Raw genomic sequence first — 5,165 nt, 5'->3', positions numbered from 1 at the left:
TTAAGAGCAGACGCGCTTTTTCCATAGCGGATTGCTATTGTAACGGCGGATTTGCCAGGCGCGCGCCAGGAGCGGTTCACAGCCAAGGAGAGCAACGCTCTCGTCACGGCCGTAAAAGAGAGAAGTTACATTGAAATGGAAAAACCCACCCAAATTAACTTCGGTTAAACAGGCGTATGATAATTTGGGTAAATGTCTAAGCTAGATGTATGCTTTTATAATAAATTGTCTGTCTGTCTGTCTGTCTGTCTATCTATCTATCTATCTATCTATCTATCGTAATAATGTATGATTTGCAAAAAATGAAAACTGCTGCTTCTGTGTAGATGAGAGAATCAAAGTGTATGCGCGTTGTGCACACGCTACATTGATTATGGCCAAGCACGCGCCCTTAAAATAGCATATGAATAACATGCGCAACGCGCCACTGACTTTAAACTATTTTTTCCTGGTTAGTGGCGCAATTGTTTTCTAAACCTGCAAAATAGCATGAAGGAACATTTGCGCCGGAACACGCCTCCTCTTTGCGCTGAACCGCCCCCGGGAGAGCAAGTGTATTTTCTAACTTACCGACGTGCTTCTGTGGAGGGAAAAGTCCGCTTTGCGAGGGTGCAAAATAGGAATGAGACATGCGTCGGTGTACAAAGTCACTTGCGCTGGGTGCAAGATAGGGCCCTAAATATGATCGAACTTGTATATAGATTTTATTTTATTTTTATTATAAAATTGTTTTTTTGCATATAAAAACAGGTAGGCCTAATTTATGAATGTATCCAGTCATTCTGTTATTGCAATAATGTGAAACAAAAAATATTCATTTATCCAGATCTTTCTCTTAAGATAAACAGCACCATGGCAAATGCCAAATATTCTTGGTTCACCCCTCAAGCTGTGATGCCTCATTGTTTGGTTCAGTAGTCTGTGTCCAAATCAGTTCGTCTTTCAGCATGTAAAAAGACTTGGGTATCTGGAGCTAGTTGAAGACCAACAAGTGTATGTCACTCCCAATGTGTGAAAAACTGAAGCATGGTTAAGCACCATTAGCATTACTTTTTAAGATGCTAAAGTTACCCCTATATCGACTAAGAAACTATTAATTGACTTTAAATTCCTTGCCTTATGCATCGGCTCAAGACTCATTTAATTCTCTGCATGCATAGAATCTATTTTTATATATATACTTTCAATCAAAGCTGATGTAAAGCTTCTTCAGGCAGACATTTTTTAATGTGTTTTTGATTTGAGCGTTATGGCAGATGAAGACGGGGATCACTTTTGGGTCTGTTCCTCACACAAAGGAATAGTTTGGCCCCAGAAGGCTTGGAATATTTTTAATTTTTTTAATAAGTCCTGACTGTAGTTGTATCTGCCAATTGTGTTTTATATTGTCAAATGGTTAGGTTTAGGGTAAGGGGTCGTGGGATTACATATTTAAGAATCTGTTTGATGTTTTAAAGATCTGTTGAATCTACGTCCTGACATAACATCACATGAAAAACTCAGGTGAACTACAATGTATTGGGCATTCAAGGTGAATACAATGGCATCAGTTTACTGATTAGATTAACCAGTCAGGGGTTTCTGCCAGTCTCTGATCTTAACACACCGAGAGAACTACATCCTACTGTCAACTAGCACGTTTTGCGCCTGTGTGTGAATGAGACAACCGTCTATTTCTGCAGATATATTCGTGTATATTTGTCATTCAAAAAGGGAAACTGATGTTGCAGGCTGCAGATCCACCAACCGTAAACAAAGCAGCGCGTGCTTACCGTTTTGAATACCAATCCTGCTAAATACTTTCTTTATTCCACTCCGTTTGTGATGATACTGAAATAGCTCGCTGTTTTGCTATTATTCTCGTGCACTGACTCTTTCACTAAGCTGAACAGCCAATCAGAATGGAATTTTAGTGGTCACTTCTAAGGCCGTGTGTTAGTTCAAAACCTTTAAGGACTGCCCACTGAATGCCTATAAAATACAATGTACAGCTCCCTTAGTTGGACTTGATGGTTGCAGCGACCAACGGTATGTTCTCAATAAAGAATCCTGCTGAAAATACACTGTCTCCTGGTCGTCGCTTCCTACAGGGTCTGGTTAGGTGCTCAAAAATGTCTAAATAGTATAATAAAATGATACCCCAACATACATGTCATGATGATAAAATTATAACCCAATATTTGATTTCATAATGATAAAATTCCCATGCCTTTCTCGTCTGTGTATTGACCCGAAAGCAATTACATTCCTGATTCAAGGTCCGGGTATACTTAATTTTCCTCATTCCGCTCAGTCTCATGCACAGTTGTGTAAAATTTACTCAGATGAGCGCAGATGAGCGCTGAGTTTGATGCCTTGGGAATGAGAATAGATTTTGTATTCAGCAGAATATGGCTATCATTCTTCTGTTAGAGTACTAAATGTAGTTCTGTTCTCACAAAGTTCAGTTATAAACGAGAATGACAACTGCATTCAACAACCAAACCACCTAGACTGTTGCCACCTTTAATACTCAATGTGGTAACAGATGATATTCACAGCTATCACATAGAATGCATTTCTTTGTCAACGATACAAAAAGTGTGAAAGCCTTTAAAGGCTGGTTTAGAGGAGATGAATATGCACAGTCACTCCTGAATTGCACAGTGGGGTTGAGGACTATTACATACTTCCACTTTGTCTTCCAGATGACAGCCCTCTTACATTACTACGACACACTGATACCTGTTCAGACATCCCAACACTTGACAAGCACCAAGGTGGGAACTCTGGCAATTCAAGGTCACAAGACGTTACAAGATTCACAAGTCAGAAGAATGTAGTATTTTGTGCCCACATTCTTATTTGTGCTACTTTCTGATTAATTTTGGAATGTCCTCACCACTTGCCATTTGGCTGGCAGTTTTATTAGGAACTGCATCATAATACAGTTTAAATCCTTTACATTTAAATTACAGTATGTGTAGCTCAGGACACCGCGGCTGAATGAACACCCAGGTGAGTCATACAAAGGTAAACATAGACCAGTACTCCAGGTTGGTAAGGAGCAGCAAACAGAGACATCATGTTGAAGGGAACGAACAGACAACTGTCGATTGAAAAGAGAAGAGAGTTCAACGTCAGTTCACTCTGTCATTCAACACATTTATTTCCTCCGTCCAGTTAAAATTAAGCAGTGAATCCGCAGAAATCCTTTGGCATTTGGTGGGTGGTTCACCATATTGCTTCAGGCGGTGATGAGCTCAGTCCATGTCATCGCCATATCCACGAACAAACCTCAAAAAGATAACAAAAGATTGTTCAAGTTCAAACTAAACCAATGTCTTTCTAGACATTCTGTCTAGTTTTAAATCACAGTTTCTGATATTTTCTCTTAGAATCCTCTCTTTACACTCTGCTGACAACATCCCGTTGCTTAATGTTCCCTTTCACCTGATCAGTCGGCAGTGAACTCCACCTGACATTCTCTTAAAGGCAACGTAACATTCAACTACACACATTTCTAACATTAACAACATAAGAAAAATATCAACAAATAAACATACACTTTTCAAAATATTTATGAAAGGTTTAAAGGTAGGACAGGTAACTTTCAGGGAGGCTAGCAATAGCGAACTAGCTTTATAAGCATGAGATCCCACCATCCCTTCAGAGCGCCTCTAAAGCCACGCCTCCTTAAACACACACACACACACACACACACAGACAGCATTAAACTAACTCATGTCTCTAAGCACATAACATTACAATAATAATGAACTTAAAGAGCACTGACCTGTACCACCTGACTGCTGATAGCATTTATTTCAGCATTGATAGTGTTGCCATTGAGTCACGAACCACTCCGAGTATAACATCACAGGTTTCCACCTCTTCCAAATTACAGTAGTTATGGCATGAACGCAGCATAAGCTTGTTGTTTTGGTTCAAGAGGAACTGTAAAAGGCGGCTGCTGTTTCGGTGCTCAGTGACTGACGTCTGTCTAACTCTGCATAGCATGAAACACTCTGATGATGTGATGTCTGCACAAGCAGGTGCGCAGAGGTTGTTGATAGGCAGGTAGGATATCGTATCATTGCATTCGGACCTAATGCAATGATGAGACAATGTGTAACGGAGGCCAGCTATTAGTCGCTGTGTGAGTAAACCTCACTCCTCACTCCTCTGATCTCAATAGGTGCTCTAACAACAGACGCTAGAGCGTCTGTTGCTAGACATTGTAATCACATTGTATGTGATTACACACACCCGTTGGCATCTCATTTTAAATTATTGCCATCTAGGCGTCGTTTCTGCCCACCCCTTATGACCAAGAACAGATCCAAATTTTAGTTTGTACCATAGGCCATAAAAGCCTTAAATCAGTCAAAATAAGCTAGATGTCCAGTTGGCCTGGTTAGATGCAGGGGTGTATAGTTTATTGCATTGTATTGTATTTGTTTGTGTCATATGTCTGATGTTTTGTCATGAAGTGCCTTGCGACCGCGCCGCAAACCCAATTGCCCTACTACTAGAGGCTGCAGTCTTTAGCCTCCTTGTTAGAGCGCCTGACTCTCACACCGGGGACCCGGGTTCGAGGCCCGCACAGAGCGGGGCAAGTAGGACCCGGGTGGAGGGGTTACATTGGTGCCGTGAGTGTAACAGAGGCCAGCTAGTAGTCGCTGTGTGAGTAAACCTCACTCCTCTGATCTCAATAGTCACTTTAGTGACAGACGCTAGAGGCTGCAGTCTTAAGCCTCCTTGTTAGAACGCCTGACTCTCACGCCAGAGACCCGGGTTCAAGGTCCGCACAGAACAGGGCGAGTAGGACCTGGGTGGAGGTGTTACAAATGCAATGATTGGACAAACATTTTATTGTCCTATGCCTTCCTCAGATGATATGTATACATATACTGTAAATACATTTAGACCACTTTACTGAGTGATTGCTATAAGGATGCGAAGAGACTTTCCGAAAATCAACATATTAGAATGCTTTTTCTCAGCTCATTTCGGGTTTTGGGTCTATTACAGTGGTGCAACAAATAGTGGTGCTACAAACATTTTTCTTTTTTGAAAGGAAAAAAGAACTAGCTTGTTAAAACTTGACAATGGTGATGCCTATTAGTTTGACTTTAAAAGGTTAGTCATGTCATCCTTGTTTGGGCCATTAGAGACGTGTCTGG

General features: G+C 40.9%; 1 long non-coding RNA gene across 1 annotated transcript; it reads right to left on the bottom strand.

Moving 5' to 3' along the window:
- Positions 1-724: 724 nt before the first annotated feature.
- Positions 725-4,952, bottom strand: LOC309492058. Its single transcript, XR_014203416.1, has 2 exons — positions 4,676-4,952; positions 725-4,148 (listed from the first exon to the last, which is right to left on the bottom strand). It is a non-coding gene; the product is annotated as an uncharacterized lncRNA (long non-coding RNA).
- Between the last annotated feature and the right edge of the window lie 213 nt (positions 4,953-5,165).

This window comes from Leuciscus leuciscus (genome assembly GCF_965113295.1).
Source record: "Leuciscus leuciscus genome assembly, contig: HAP1_SCAFFOLD_888, whole genome shotgun sequence".
Lineage (NCBI taxonomy): Eukaryota > Metazoa > Chordata > Actinopteri > Cypriniformes > Leuciscidae > Leuciscus > Leuciscus leuciscus.
The sequence above is the reverse complement of the archived record's forward strand: the minus strand, read 5'-3'. Positions and strand labels throughout refer to the sequence as shown.